Source organism: Chionomys nivalis, chromosome 5 (assembly GCF_950005125.1).
Source record: "Chionomys nivalis chromosome 5, mChiNiv1.1, whole genome shotgun sequence".
Taxonomy (NCBI): domain Eukaryota; kingdom Metazoa; phylum Chordata; class Mammalia; order Rodentia; family Cricetidae; genus Chionomys; species Chionomys nivalis.
Window position 1 is genome coordinate 30,443,849 of NC_080090.1, and position 17,208 is coordinate 30,461,056.

Consider the following 17,208-nt stretch of genomic DNA (forward strand, 5'->3'; position numbering starts at 1 on the left):
TCTCTGTGAGTTCCAGGACAACTAGAACTATGTAATAGACCCTATCTAAAAACAAAACAAAACAAAAAACCTCAAGACAAGAAGAAACAGTAGGAGCAAGAAAATGCACAGGTTTCCAAAACTAAGGCAGAGCAATTTGAATTCCTCTCCACCTCCCTACACTGAGGATTTCTAGAACTGGAGGCAGAATGCTAGTAACCAGTGTAGACTGACACATGAAAAACCCAAGCTGAGAACTTTACAAAATACTTTATAGTCACATCCCTCAAGTTGCTGTAGGACATAATAGTTGTCAGGGTGGCCCTTTTAGTAGTAGCAATAGCATCTAATAAGATGCTATTCACAGATCCATCTAACAAATGCTCCTGCTACCAACGCAAGAACCCTGGTTTCCACATCACCATGCTGACTCCACACAGTTTTGGAAGTACACTGCGCTCAGCCAGTATCGCTACAAACAGCCACTGCCTCTGCAGTCTTTACGCTTGCATCTGAGTTCTTTTTTGTTTCTTCTGAATGTGCTATTGGTGTTCAGAGAGTTTTAAGTTGGTTTAATAATTGCAACTGCCTTTTAGGTTTACTCTTCCCTGGCCTTCTTTTCTCTGTAGTGCATCCTTGATATACATGATGCTGATAATGCCTCAAAGGCAAAACTATACCATAAGTGTGCTTGGAGAAGTCTAGCTTCCCTCCTACCCATCTCAGTTTATTCCCACCCACCACTTAGTTAAGGAGTAAATAAAAATGTACATAGCAGACAATCCCTAATGTAATGGAAAAGGCAAAAAGGAATGCCACCTTTTATGGACAGAAGCTCTGTCATAAAATACCCCACGTGGTGTTATAGGTAACCATCCCTAGAATAAAGAGCCCCATACGATGTTTGTAGAAACAACTGGTCAAAGTACTGAGAATAAATGACAGCGGAATGCCTGACCTTGAATAGAACATGTCTGTGACCCCCTTCAAGGCTCAAGAAAAAATAAGGAAAAGGGTACAGATAGAATGGAAGGGCCATGGATATCAGGGCAACCTGGTTTTGACATCTGCTACCCCATTGGTTGTCAGGATTTAGTCAGCTGATCTGGCTGGCTAGGACAGTGTCATCTTCCTTGTAGCTCCCTGTGTGTTCGTCTCTAAGCTGTACTCTTGGTGGAGACCTTTTTGGAATAGAGGAGGATCAGTGTGGGATTTGAATGAGAATGGCTACCATAGGCTCATAAATTTGTTGGTATTTTTATTGTTTTTATTGAGCTATACATTTTCTCCACTTCCTCCTCTCTCCGTTTCTACCCTCTCTCATGACCCCCACACTCCCAATTTACTCAGGAGATTTTGTCTTTTTCACCTTCATATGTAGATTTGTGTATGTCTCTCTTAGAGTCTTTATTGTCTAGTTTCTCTGGGGTTGTGGCCTGTAGGCTGGTTTTTCTTTGCTTTATGTCTAAAAACCACTTATGAGTGGATATGTATTATATTTGTTTTTCTGGGTGTGGGTTACCCCACTCAGTGTTTTTTTCTAGATCCATCCATTTGCCTGTAAATTTCAAGATGTCATTATATTTTACCATTGTGTAAATGTACCACATTTTCTTTATCCATTCTTCGGTTGAGGGGCATCTAGGTTGTTTCCAGGTTCTTGCCATTACAAATAATGCTGCTATGAACATAGCTGAGCACATGTCCTTGTGGTATGATTGAGCATCTTTTGGGTATAGACCCTACAGCAGTATTGCTGGGTCTTGAGGTAAGGCTCATAAATGTGGATGCTTAGCTCCTAGTTGGTAGAACTATTAGGGAAGGATTAGGAAGTGTGGCCTTATTGGAGGAGGTGTGTTGGAAGGGGTTAGCTTTGAGGTTTAACAAATCCAGGCCATTATCTGTTTATGTTCTCCCCCCCCCTTACCTTCTATGCCTCTTTTTGTTTTCTCAGTATATACGCTCTCAGCTTCTACTCCATGCTCCCTACCTCATGATTTTGTATTCCAGCCTTCTGGAACAGTGAGTCCCCAAATTAAATACTTTCTTCTATAAGCTGCCTTGGTCATGGTGTCTCTTCACAGTAATAGGCAAGAAGCTAAGTAGCCATGGTCCCCTGCTAGAATCTCCAAACAAGCTGTCAAGGATGGAACAGCTGGAGGATGGGGAGGAGCGCTGTGAACCTTTATTCTTTATTGTCTAGTCTCTTCTGGATACAACATTGCAGCTGTGGATTTATTGCAGCTACAGTGACCTACTCAAGATTGGTATTCATTGCAGCTACAGTGACCTACTCAAGATTGGTCCCATCACCCATCACTATTTCATCATGCACATGGGGGGGCCAAATGATGCCCCTCTCCCCCAATGAAGGAACTGTGGGAAGTTAATGGATACTGGTAGAGGGAGCATCATGCTCTTCAGTGGGATAGTCACTGACAAGACACATATTCTGGTAATTAACCCCCATTGATGCTCATTCAAGCCATCATTATTACACTCAGTGGGTCTCCCACCCATCCACAAATACAAAGACTTGAAAACAGGAGATTTTAGAATGATGGTGGAAGATACAAAATAATCCCATACTAGTTCAGAATGATGTATAATAAAGGGTTGTTTATTTAGGGAAGACTCAGGTCACTGTCCTAGATCACAGTCCTCTGCACAAACAGGGAAGAGAGTCTAGTAGCTGGAAGCAAGAGAGAGAGAGCGTGCGCGTGTGCTCACACACACACACACACACGCTTTACAGCTACATTTATAATGTAAGAGACTATGCCCAAGTGGGATGGTATCTTAAAGGCTATTGGCTAAAGGAGCTGGAAGAGCTCCATAGCATTAGAAGACAGTTTTCAGTGAGAGGAGGAGGAGGAAGGCTAATGAAAGGTTGAACACAACCAAAATCCATTAGGTTCATGTATGAAATTGTCAATTATTTTACCAATATTTTTACTGATTCTTTGATAATTTTATACAATGTATCTTGAACTCTTTCCCTTCTCCCAATTCTTTCTATAACCACCACCTTCACCCTCCCATTCTTTTCTACTCAACTTTGAATTTTTTAATCCTCTAACTCCCATCAACCCCATTATTTTTGCCCAGCTTGTCTTGGCCTGCCCCAATGTGTGGTTGACCTGCCAGGGGTCACCCAGTAAAGGAAACTGCCTTTCCCTCTCCCCAAAACTATCAAATGCCAACAGCTCCCTCGGCCACTGGTAGGATTTTGTGCCCACATCCTGTGCTGAGATTCTGCCCGGCTTGAGTTTGTGCAGGTCTCGTGCATGCTGTGACAGTCACTGTGCGTTCACGTGTGCAAATGCCCTTCCATAACCAGGAAAGAGTCTCCTTGCTGCTTCCCACCACCTCTGCCTCTGGCAATCTCGTCCACCCCACCCCGCTCTAGAAGATCCCTGAGCCTGTGTGGAAGGGCATATGATATGAACATCCAGTTTAGAGCTCAGCACTCCATAGTCTCTTATTTGATCTATGGTGACCAGGGGTCTCGAAGAATATTTTTAGATAGTTTTGTTTTTGTTTTTGTTTTTGTTTTTGTTTTTGAGATATGGTTTCTCTGTGTAGCCTTGGCTATTCTGGAAATAACCTCTGAAGACCAGGCTGTAGACTGGCCTTGAACTCACAGAGATCCACCTGCCTCTGCCTCCCTGAGTGCTGAGATTTAAAGGCATGCACCACCACCATCCAGCTGTTTTTTGTTTTTTGAGACAGGGTTTCTCTGTGTAACCCTGACTGTCCTGGAACGTTCTCTATAGACCAGGTGGGCCTCGAATTACAGAAATCCACCTGCCTCTGCCTCCCAAGTGCTGGGACCAAAAGTGTGTGCCACCATTGCCCAGCTCTAAGATTATTTTAAAAGAACCATATCTTCAAGAACTGCTTCAACTCCTGAGACTTCGTTACCGGTTCATTGAGCTGGTATTATTTACCCCAGGACAATCATGGTTCATTTCCTTTCCCTTTGATGCTACTGGGAATGAAATGAGTCAATCAAGAAGAAGCAGAGCTCCCCAAAAGGGAAGACAAATGCATGAATCCGTTCTTTCCAAGGAAAAAGTGACAACGGTAACAGTAACCTTCTGAGAGTCAGGGATGAACAGAACACTGCTTTCTTTCATTTTTCACGTTAGCATGCAAAGCAATGGCTTTCGTACACAGGTGTCTATACAGCAAGGCCCTGCTCAGTCTTTTATTTATTTGTTTGTTTGTTTATTTATTTATTTATTTTTGAGACAGGGTTTCTCTGTAGCTTTGGAGCCTGTCTTGGAACCTGGTCTGCAGACCAGGCTGGCTTCGAACTCACAGAGATTCCCCCTGCCTCTGCCACACTTCCCGAGTGCTGGGATAAAGGTGTGCATGCACCGCCACCACCAGCACCCTGCTCAGTCTTTGATTGCTGCCTTTGTTTGCTCTTGAGAGCACAAGCCGTGAGCAGGGGTTTGCTCCTTTGAGTGACAGCTCTGTTCAGCTCATCTCCACTTAACAGCCGTGTCTCCCTAGGAAGCATTACATCATCTCTTTGAGTCTTCTCTTGCTTGTTTTTCCTTTTATCCCCATTCTTTGCTGTCCTCAGTCCTAGGCAACAATTCCTATGTGTTAGATATGCATGTCATATAAACATACATTATTATTGTGTGTTATTTTTTATTTAAATAAGGAGTAATGTATTTGTAATGGAAAGGCCCTATTGCATTGCCACATGTCAGCTGCCATTTAACACTGGCATCTCAGAAAGCACTCTAAGTACCTGTCTGGTTTTCATTTAATACTTGACAGTTTGCCAAGAAGACCTAAGCTGTTCACATCCCATGCTGCTCCCTTAGAGAGGGAACAATCTATCTTGAAGACAGTACAAGAGGCAACTGATAGCCACTTGTGAAGGGCAAGTAAGGAAAAAAAAAAGCCATTGCTGGGCATGGTAGTGCACTTGGAGACAGAGGCAGGTGGAATTCTGAGTTCAAGGCCAGCGTGGTCTACAAAGTGAGTTCCAGGACAGCTGGAGCTACATAGAGAAACCCTGTCTTGAAGAAAAAAAAAAAAAGGGAAGAAAGGAAGAAATGCTGAACTGAGCTGGCTAACAGAGTTCATTGTAGACACCTCCAAATTCTATTTTGATCAGTTTAGCTAGGATGGATTTAAAGTACACAGTATAGAGGTTGGTGAAATGGCTCAGCATGTAAAGGTGCTTACCACCAAGCCTAATGGCCTGAGTTTGATCCCAGCACACACACACACACACATACACACACACACACACACACACACCATGGCACATGCACCTCTCAACTTTTCCCCAAGCTGCCTGTCAGGAGTGTGGAATGAACCACTCAAAGTCATGTTCTCAGCAGTGTGCCTCATGCCCCAAATATTTTGCAAAAGTTTTCCAGGAATAATACATTCAGAGAGAATGGTCCCTGTCGTTAGCTGCCTTAAATCCTACATCCTGTCCATGTTACTGGCGCCTGCCTTTGTGCTGTATCCATAGCAATGCACAAATAATATAAGCCCTCTGCAGACCTGGGGTTTCTTAACCAGCCCAGGGTGATTGCAACAGCATTTAGGAAGCTTTAACGTCTGCACAGCCAGGGTTCCCAGGCTTATGGTCAGAGTATTAGCCTGTTTCCTAGGAAACTGAAATAAATACATCATGAAGTTTCAGTGATTGATGTGTCACAACTGTTACCCTGGCACCTTGTCAGTTTTGTAGTGAGACATCCCTCCCCAGAGGAGGTCCTTAGGCAGTATCATCACGTCCTTGGAATCAGCAGGATCCCACAGAGTGGCTTCCATGTTAATAAAATCAAACGATCACTCACTGCATCCAGGTATTGTGCTAATAGCCATGCTTGCCTCTTGTGCAACCCCCTGCACACCCAGATCCCCGATGTCCTTATATTTTCAACAAGCTACCTTGGCAGATGCTTTGCAAATATTAGCCAAGAAATATTGCTGCTAGCCCAGTTTTTGCAACTTAGAAAACTCCAGCATTAGTTACAAGAGGTTCATGAAATCATGTTACACGGTGAGTTCTGATGAGCCGGGTAATTTGACACCCTTTCTCAAGAAATCAGAAGCAAGGAAGACAGTGGGAGCTGAATGAATAAGTAGCTTTTTTACAATCAGGACTAGCAAATGAGGAAATGAAGGATCACACCTAGACGCCCATGGCTCCAAAGTCTGTAATGTGTTCAGGACTAATTGCCAGGCACAAAACTAAGTGTAGCACAGTTTTTCCCCAATAGCCGTACATTCACAGTGAAAAGCATTTCCTCTGAAATTCATATCTGAAATAGACTCCACTATTGAGTTCCTTTTATGGAAATGATTCCATTTCTTTGAACAAAGGACCACTTGAGATGCCTCTTTGAAGTGACATCCAGTAGGGAAGTACCAATTTGAGTATTGAGTGACCACTGCATGGTGTCCCTGTGACCTTGTAAATGAATGATTCCGATGTTGCTCCTGATTTTTTACCTTAGGAAGAAGGGCTAGGTCAGATATGCAGGGTGACTAGGCTGATGAGATTCCCAAGCACCAGTCCAAGTTCACTTTAGTAACTCTGAGGACTCCTGGGGTGAAAGGGAGATGGCCAGGCCTCTCCCCTGCATATCCATGTAATGTTCTGAACCTCCAGTCCTCACTGTGACGGGAATAACCCCTAGCAATTCAGCTGTAACTAGCCACCAGGTGCCTTCTGCTGTGAAAGTATCCATACTTGAAGGGACAGAAGAGTCACTGCACATTGGCCTCCAGGGACTGTCAACCAAAGATTGAGCCATCCTCAATCTGGGTCAAAGTGCACATCAAGAGTCCACTTGGCAGGCCAGGGGTAGCTGGCTGGCTGCGGGGAAATGACTCAGCGTGAAGATCATGTATGAGGACCCAAGTTTGGCTACCAGCACTCAAATCAGGTGTCTTGCAACCACCTTAACTCCAGCCCTGGGGAGATTCATTGCCTCAGGCTTCTGTGGACATTTACTATACATATTGCTCTCACATGTGTGCTCTCTCTCTCTCTCTCTCTCTCTCTCTCTCTCTCTCTCTCTCTCTCTCTCTCTCTGTGTGTGTGTGTGTGAAAGAGAGAGAGAGAGGTACACATAATTAAAAGTGATAAAAACCTTTTTTTTTTTTTTTTTAAAGAAAACTCACTGGGCCCCAAGTGAAACAATTGTTGAAGTATGGGCAGTGCACATGGGTCCTTGGCTATCTGGCTTCTTCTGTAGCCATGGGGCACAGCAACTATAACATAGACACATTTTTTTTTTGAGACAGGGTTTCTCTGTGTAACAGCCCTGGCTATACTGGAACTCACTTTGTAGACCAGATTGGCCTCACACTCACAGAAATTCACCTGCTTCTGCCTCCTAAGTGCTAGGATTAAAGGTGTGTGCCACCACCTCCCAGCATTTTACAGATCTCTTAAGCACAATAATTTAAACATAAAGCATAACTTTAGCCCTCACATGGTAACCCTAACTAGTACACACTCTAAACACTAAAAACAGGAAAAGACATTTTTGCAGATGACAATAATAGTTATTTACTACATTTGAAAGCAAAATGAAACTTTTGTGTTTGTTTTTGTTTTCAAGAAAGGGTTTCTCTGTGTAACAGCCCCAGCTGTCCTGGAACTTGCTCTGTAGACCAGGCTGCCCTCAAACTCACTGAGCTTCACCTGCCTCTGCCTCCCAAGTGCTAGATTAAAGGCGTGTGCCTCTATCACCTGGTGCAAAATGAAATTTTTAGGTGATTAATGATTTACTTGAAGGTAGCAACAGTCAATGAACTGAAACAAAAGCATCTCTGCAAGATTATGGGATTAATTCTGACCTCAAAGCCTTTGAAATCAGTATTATATATAAAAAAAAAGGTCAGTTTGTGCCAGGTGGTGGCAGTGGTGGCACAGGCCTTTAATCCCAGGACTTAGGAGGCAGAAGCAAGCAAACATCTAAGTTCCAGGCCGGTCTGATCTACAAAGCAAGTTCCAGGATAACCAGGAACGCATAGAAAAACCCTGTCTTAAAAAACCAAATAAATAAAGTTTTATTTGTTTTGGTTTATAGTATTTGAGCTTGGAATAGTTTAAATATTAAAATTTTAATTTTTACATTGTGCTATTCTTTTCATTTAGGAAGGCTTATGCAGTTTGTTTACAATGTAGAATATATAATGTACTTAAACTGTTCAAGCTCCCACTGACATCAGACCGAATATGGATCATCTATTGATATAAGCAACATTGTACATGAAAAGACAAGCAAGGAAACTTGGAAGAATAGCGTGTTGTTCAATTTCTATGAGATATAAAGTCAAAAAAAACTAGTTCATACTATCAAATGGGAATGGTGGGTGGTGAGAAAAATGGTGGCTTCTTGGATACTGTTGTTGGTCTGTCCTTTGGTCTGGGTACTGTTTACATGGGTGTCTTCATCTCCTAAAATGTATGCACACTGTAGTTCCAAACTTAAAAAAAAAAAAAAAAAATGACCTCCTGACTCCAAGCCTCTTGTCGTTTTAACTCAGCTGTAGCCAACACATCTTCATCAGAATAGAAAAAGTCTAGCCTCTAACTAAGCCACCTCTCTCCTCTAGAGCTACACATTGTAAACATTTGAGGCTACCCTTCCAGGTTTGTGACTCTTCACCCAACCCTAGGGAGGAAGAAGAAGAGAGGCTGGCCTGCTCAGGGCTCCACTGTCCACTAGGGAAGGTATTACAGAACTATTGAACGCTAACATCACCTAGTGACCATTCAGATGCTGCCTTACAGGGATTGCCAGCCACATAAGGCAGAGAATTAAATGTTCCTGATTGGAGGTCCTCTTGTTTGTAATGTATTAGCTCTCATCTCATGCATTGGTAAAAGATTTTTATTTTCTTTTTGAGAGTTTTGCCATACAGCCCAGGATGACCACAGATTTGTGGTCCTTTGGCTTCTGCTTCTGGGAGCTGGTGAGGCAGGCGAGCATAGGAAACAGTTCAGTACTCTTGGACACCAATCAAGATGACCCTCCAACGTATACCAAGAGCCAGGCTCTTAAAAACAGGTGTTTGTGTATAATCATCCTACTTCATAGTTTCAAGTCAGTAGAAAGCATGGACTTAAAATTAAGTAAAAGCTTTAAAAAATTCTTAGAAACCTGGAAAAGCCTGGTGTGGTATTGCCACGGACCGGCTCAGGGGAGCCACTCAGACCGTGGGAGAAGCAGGGTCTTGGTAACAGGAAGGCACAAGTTCGGCGAATGACAGACACAACACACAAGAGAGTGGTTGGAATCCGCTGCGATTTTACTGAATTCATGTTTTCATTATATAGTATTCAAACAAAGAACAAATCAGAAGGTCATGTGTCATTGGTTGGCACAGTATGAAAGCTTCTTTTAGTCACATCAGCAATATTTAAGAAAAGTATATTATCAGGGACAGGTGTTAGACATAAACCATCCTTAGAAGAGGAAATCTTGTCCTTGGGAATGTAAACCTCAGGCAAGTGGTTTCATCTTATAAATAGAAAGTTTCTGTCTCATTATCACTATCATGGCCCTTCCTCTTCCCAACCCTTAATTTCATCTAGTGACCAAATATACCTAATCAGTTCTCTGTAGCTGTTGAAATATACTTTTTTGTACCTTCTTATGCAGCAGACACTATGGGGATTGGGATCTAGAAAGCCTATCCATAAAGTTCAAAGTATAATATAACAGTCTTTGTCCACCAACGTTAACCCATCCATTCCCTTGCTCATCATACATCCCGTGTATGACAAGGGTTCTGCTGTAGTCTTATACATTCTCATACTGTGATTCCCGATCCCAGAGCTGTTCCTGAAGAGAATGATCCTTGTCTTATAGATATAAAGACTATCATTATTATAAAAGAGATTGTGCAAAGCTCATATCCCGTATAGCCAGCTACTTAAGAAACCTGTTTATGCCTCAGTGGTGGCTAATACCGGGCCATCTGCCATTGACCTCCAGGAAGCCTAGTCCCATAGGACACGTAGCTCCCATCCGGCATAATGATATATGTCATGTCACACAGACGACACTGGAGTTGGTGTGGCAGGTATGGTAACATCTATAGCCCCAGCTGTAAGGAAGGCTGAGACAGAGTGTTCTCTTGAGACCAAAAGCGTGTGTGTGTGTGTGTATGTGTGTGTGTGTGATTCTTGCAGACAAGAATCACTTTGAACTCTTCCAGTGTGCAGAGATTAGAGGCACATGCCACTGTCCCAGTGAGTCTAGTATTTTAAGGCCAGCTTGGATGGCACAGTAAGTCCTCATCTCAAACAAAACAATTTAGATGAGGGAGTTTGCACTGGCTATAAATGACAAATACCTACAGTCCCAGGACTGAGGCAGTGGAGGCCTGAGGATCAAGGTTATACTGGTTTCAGAGCAAGCCCAAGGCTAGCCTGGGCTGAAAGAGATCCTATTCTCAAAACAAAATCAAACAAAAAGCAAAGGTTGTGGAAGAGAAATGATAAATACTTGCTTAGGTCACCTTGATTTGAACGTTCCACAAAGTCTGTGCACATACTGATGCCTGTAAAATATGACAGTTATGTGTTGACTTTGTGTGCAGAGTACATAAAACTATGTACTCTTTTTGCCAGAAGAAAAAGAATGAGATTTTGTTGTGACTATGTTGCTGTCGCTGCTCAGTTAAACCCTGCCAGGCCTCCACTGTTATCAGTTTTCCTTGAATGTCCTGAAGATCTGACATTGCTCACACCTTTCTACCCTGAGGAAAGTTGGAATCAGCAAGGCCCTGACCGAAGAGCTTTAGGTTCAGAAAAACTTGGGAGAGCAATTCAGAGACGGGCAGAGGAATTCTACTGTGTTGCCCAGGCTGGCCTTGAACTGCCAACCCTCCCATCTCTTCCTCTAAAGGGCTGAGAATACAGGTAAGTGCCCACACCCTGCTTTACCTGAGATGTTTTTATGACTCCATTTTCTAGTGTAAGACTTTAAGACAATTCTGAAGCCATTTTGACAATTCTGAATCCTCTCAGCCTCTGTGCCATAGTGCTTCCCCTCCTCCCCTGGGAACCAAGGACCTAACAGCTACACTCGCACGTACTCAGTTCCTGAACAATTACCCATATACGTATGTTTTGGTTCGGTCCCCTGGGAAACGGGGTCAAAATGACCTCTTACCTCATCTGATCTGGCAACAGCTCTCCAGTCAATTATTGGTAATAGCCCTTTCGAATAAGCCAATCAGAATAGTCAAAGAACAACCCCCCTTGCTTCTGTGGCCCCTTTAAAAGTAGCCTGTGCCATCTATTCGGGGTACCTCGGCTTCCCGAATGCTGGGGGACCCTGTCATGACAGAATTCATAAAATCCTCATGCTTTTGCATCGGCTGTGGTGTATGAAGTGGTCTCTGGGGGCGACTCCTCCTCGGTGTTTGGACGCTAGAGTCCAACACTTTAGTGTGGGCTAAAGATGGGGGTGGGGGTGCTGCCTAAGGCTACAACACCAGTAAAGATAGTCAGGATTTGAACCAACTCCATAACCAGCAGAAACTAACTCAGATTCTTCAAAGGGTCATCCACACATTGTCTGCAGACAGCTAACATTTTTATGGTGACATAAATGAGATCATCTCTCCAGAGGGTGCTGCAGAGAACATTCCCTAAGGGTTAGGGGTGGGGGATGCCAGCTGCCACCAGTCTCTACAGGGGATCCTAGAACATCTGGGAAAAGCCATGTTTGTGATGTTAACTGAACTCAGCACTGTGAAGGCACTGTGTGGAGCACCCCGTGTGTGGAGCACCCCATGTGTGAACATCCCTTGAGAGCACCCCAGAGCTGAGCTGGCAGGTAACACACCACTGTTAGCATTCATCTCTTCCCTCACCTCTGCATTTCTGTCTCCCTGCACTAAGGAGATTGCCTCCTCTTCCTATACCTCCTCCCTCCCAGGAGTGTTTGGGACAGAGGAACACCTGGGCTGTAGCTCAATAAGTAGAGTGCTTGCTTAGCATTTACAAAGTCCTGGATTCAGTACCCAACACCTCATAGACCAGGCACGGTAGAGCACATCTGTAATTCCAGAACTGAAGGCAGAAGGATCAGAAGTTCAAGGTCATTCTCAGCTACATAGTGAGTTCAAGGCTAGCCGGGGCTACACGAGACCGTGTCTCAAAATAAAATAAATAACTATTTTTAAAAGCACTGAATGTCAACATTCCAAGTCTTCTACCTCCTTTTCTTACCCCAGTGGAGACGCCCGTACCAAACTAGTGACACATTTTCTGACTGTTGATTCTGTGAGCCTTGGACCATCAACTGCCCTCCTTTTGTGCACAGAAAAGCTGGCCTTTTTCAATGCTTCAAGGGGGGCTTTCCTAGTTCAGGCTTCCCTGTGGCTTTGGAAATCTTTGTTTGGTGCCAAAAACAGAGGACAAGAAGGCGTTGTGCATTCAACCCCCCCACACCCCAGCCACTGAGGCTTTTCCACTTGGACAGACCCTCTTGTCCAATCTCTATGCCCAGAAGTCTAGCCAACCTCTATTTCCTGCTTCCCTTGGCTCCGTGCCTTTGGCCACGAGCAAGAAGAACAAGTCCCTGCCAGATTCCCTGACATGTGTCCCCCAGCAGCCCCTAGGCTGAGGAATTCCTAAAATAGACTGTAGCATGCATGCATGGCCTGAAGCAACACTGGAGCAAACTGCTTGGGTCCCTAGAATGGCATACCTTGGCCACCTCCTATTCAACTGTATGTGGGTTTCTGTGCAACCTGGCAGGGAATAGGAACTTTCCGGGATGGCGTAGCTCTTCTGGAAAGAGCACTTCCCTCTGTGGGTGGCCTTGAGACCCAGACTGCACAGGGCCCACCACTGCCAGACACCAAATAACCCCACTTGCTTGTTGCCTCCTACACATCCCTGGCTGCTGCAGTCTTTCCTGGGGCCTGAGAGTTCAGAGGACGAAGCAGGCTGCACAAATATGCTCTGCCTCCAACATGCGATCACTTAATCCCTTTGTATCTAAAACATAATCGCTAATTGCCTCACTGGTGCTAAGAGCAGTGCAGCCTCAGCTGAGCTCCGTGCTCAAAGAAGACAGTGAGAAAATGACAGAGTAACAGCAAACAATGGCACTTACTGCCACCACCCAGCCTGCTTGCCCGTGTGCTCCGCTGCCTGGCAGCAGCCTGGCATATCCCACTAGCTCTATCCGTTGATGCCCACCTCCATTTTCAACGTCAGTGCTCATTTCTGGAGAATGCTGAAGGTGGACCTTGGAGAATAGGTGTGTACTGCCACCCTGTTAGTGTTCCTTCGTGTGTTTCGGCTGGCTTCTGTAGGTGAGCACATAAATTTCTTTCCAAACACTGCAGTTCTGCCAATGTATGGAGTGATTCATGTCCTTCTAGTTCTGGTGGATTTTTTAGGGAAACAAGCCAATCTTCTACCACTAGCAATATTTTGTCTCTTTCACCTCTTCTTGGGGAGCTGGGGAGGTGGCTCAGTGGTTAAGAGCACTGGGTGCTCTTCTAGAAGTCCTGAGTTCAATTCTTAGCAACCACATGGTGGCTCACAACCATCTGTAATGAGATCTGATGTCCTCTTCTGGCATGCAGGCATACATGCAGGCAGAACACTATACACATAAGTAAGTAAATATTTTAAAAAAGAAAAGAAAGGAAGGAAGGAAGGAAGGAAGGAAGGAAGGAAGGAAGGAAGGAAGGAAGGACTTGCTGCTCTTGCGAGGACCTAGGATCAGTTCCTAGCATCCATATCTAGTTCCAGGGCATCTGATACCCTCTTCTGTTCTGCATGGGCACTGCACGTACAAATCCCTGCACCACATCAGGCAACTGCAACCGCCTGTAACCCCAGCTCCAGCGGATCCGGCAGGTCTGCCCCTGGAGGAAACTGCAGTCATGTGCATATACCCACACACAGACACACAGCTAAAAATAACTTCAAAAGTTAAAAAACATTTTAGCTGGGCGGTAATGGTGCACGCCTTTAATCCCAGCACTTGGGAGGCAGAGGCCGGCAAGTCTCAGTGAGTTCCAGGTCGGCCTGGGCTATGTAGACAGATCCTGTCTCAAAAAAATCAAAAACAAACAACAAAAATCTTTCCTCTCCAACATAGCATGCCTATGGAATGTGTGCATAACACACATACACAAATACACACACACACTGCAGATGGGCTGGGAGTTCAAGGCTTCCCTAGATCTTTGGCGCCATTGCTGCCCCTATCTTGTGAGACTCCAACAGGAGAAGGAAGCAAGAAGGAAAATGTATCCTGCATTTCCTTGTATCCTGCATTTCCTTTTTTTTGTTTGTTTGTTTGTTTGTTTTTTAGGTTTTTTGTTTTTTTGTTTTTCGAGACAGGGTTTCTCTGTGGTTTTGGAGCCTGTCCTGGAACTAGCTCTTGTAGACCAGGCTGGTTTCGAACTCACAATCCGCCTGCCTCTGCCTCCCAAGTGCTGAGATTAAAGGCGTGTGCCACCACCACCCGGCTGCATTTCCAACTACAGAAAAGTACCCCGGAAGCAAATGAATATAAAACAACTGGAAAGAGTGCGCCCTCTAGTGGAGCATGGAAAAAACACTCTTCCTTGCTAGCTAGCCTGGACCGCTGGTAAATAAACATTAAAATATTGATTGGCAAATTCCCCTTCAGCATCTGCTACTGAAGTTGGATATTGATCAAGCATGTGTCATCGGCTGGAGAGGTGACTTGATGGACAAGAGCACCTGCTGCTCTCCCAGAGGGCTTGAGCTCTATTCTCAGCACCCACGTGAGGTGGCTCACAACTAACCCCAGCTTGGCGAGGCGAGGAATCCAATTCCCTCTTCTGACTTCTGCCATCAACCTCACACACGCAGCATACACTCACAACACACACACACTCATACATATACATTGTGTGTGTGTGTGTGTGTGTGTGTGTGTATTCTTTTCACTTTTGGGGGTGGGGGGGATTTAAGAAACAGGGTTTCTCCTGACTGTCCAGGTTGGCTTCAAATTCACAGAGATCCACCTGCCTTTGCTTCCCAAGTGCTGGGATTAAAGGCGTGCGTCATGACCGTTTGGCTATATTTTTAAAACTAGTATTTCATAATGTGGAAAACCCGTGACTACACGTCTATTAGTAAAGGAACTAGATAAACAGTGGCACCCACTGGGATCGCTTGCGATGCTTTCCTTTTCATTTTATTGGTTTATTTTTAATGAGTTCAGTTTTATTTTCTGCGTACAGGTGTTTTGCCTGCATGTATATGTGTGCACACTGTCCCTGGAAGCCAGAAGAAGGTACCCCCTAGGACTGGAGTTGCAGACTGTCGTAAGCTGCCATGTGTGCTGGGAATGCAGACCATCTGGAAGAGCAAACAACACATGTGCCTAATCACCGATCCATCTCTTTTTGCTGCTCTCAGAAGGAATTAAATGGCTGTTATTTTGTTCATTTCTATGAACTTTCTCAACCTTCCAAGATCTAATGATATGACAGAGGTAAATATAAATGTAAAAGCAAAATATCCCTTTCATCCCATGTCTAACTATATATTGAATAAGTACAGAATTTGTGGATGAAGAGGAAGAGGCCACCAAGTTGAGGGGACTGGGCAACAGGTAGGAGCAGCTAGTTACAGAGTGCTTTCAATGTTTTTACATTATATATTTCACTACTTTAGGGTTTTTTGTTTTCTTGTTTTTTTCTTTGTTCCTTCTTTTTTTCTTTTCTTTTCTTTCTTTCTTTCTTTTTTTCTTTTTTTAATTTCAAGACAGGCTTTCTCTGTGTATCTATGGTCTCTGGCTGTCCTGGAACTTGCTTTGTAGACCAAGTCGGCTTCAAATTCACAGAGAATTTGAAGATCCACCTGCCTCTGCCTCCCTAAGTCCTGGGATTAAAGGCATGTACTACCACTGCCCGGCATTACTTTGCTTTTTAATTAATTCTTTTGAGACTAGATTTTATTATGTAGCCCTAGCTGTCTTGGAACTTGCTATGTAGACTAGGCTCACATCAAACTCACAGAAATCCTCCTGCCTCTGCCTTCTGAGTGCCGGCATTAAGGGTGGTGCGTCATCACACTCACCAAATTAATTGATTTTTTAATTTAATTATTTTAATTTCTGTGTGTGTGAGTGTGTGTGTGAGTGAGTGTGTGTGTGTGAGTGAGTGTGTGTGTGTGAGTGTGTGTGAGTGTGTATGTGTACATACCACACACTGCTTATGAAGGTCAGGGTCTTCCCCAGTGTGGATACAAACCTAGGTGAGCAGGCATCTTTACCCACTGAGTTGTTACATGGGCCCATACTTTGTAATTTAACAATGATGAAGTACCTAATTCATGTTATTTATTTGTTTATTTAGAGTATGGATCTCACTATGTAATTCAGTTTAACCTTGACCAACTACCCTCCTGCCTAAGTCATCTAAGCTCTGGATTACAGACATGTGTCACCATGCCAGGCTTTGTGTTTTCTTATCTTAAATTCAAAAAATTAGGTGGCCCAGTGGCTCTAAGATGAAAAAAAAAAATCCTTATGGGTTTAGGTTTTTTTGTTTTACAATTTCATGCCCGTCTAAGCTAGCTCATCTGGGCATTCTAATCCTAGAGGGGGGCAAGTAAGGTAAGAATTAGATCCAAGTCTTGATGGCAGACCTGACAACTCCTAGTGTGTCCTGGAGTGGGGAGATGAGCAGGAAGAGCTCCTGATGAACACAGGGACTGTGATGTGTAGCAGCTACATGGCTGATTCAGCACGTGAGGGCGCAGTGACCGAGAGAGAGAGAGGGCTCAGCAGTTGAGAGCACTCACTGCGCTTGCAGAGTGCCCAGGTTTGGTCTCTAGCACCCATATCAGGGGGCTCACAACTGCCTGTAACTCCAGCTCTAGGGCATCTAACACCCTCGTTGGGCCTCTGTATTCATCTGTACACACCCACATGGAGACACAAACATACTTTGACAGCCATAACCCTCAGACGCTCTCTTGACTCTCAATGGGTGAAGTCATTCTCCTGCAAAGGTGCAACCTGCAGCTAGGAGCTCTGTGCTTGGACCCTGCAGATTTTTTTTTTTTTTTTTGGTTTTTTACAGAGATCCGCCTGCCTCTGCCTCCCGAGTGCTGGGATTAAAGGCGTGCGCCACCATCGCCTGGTTGATTTTTTTTTTTAATATTTATTTATTATTTATACAATATTCTGTCTGTGTGTATGCCTGCAGGCC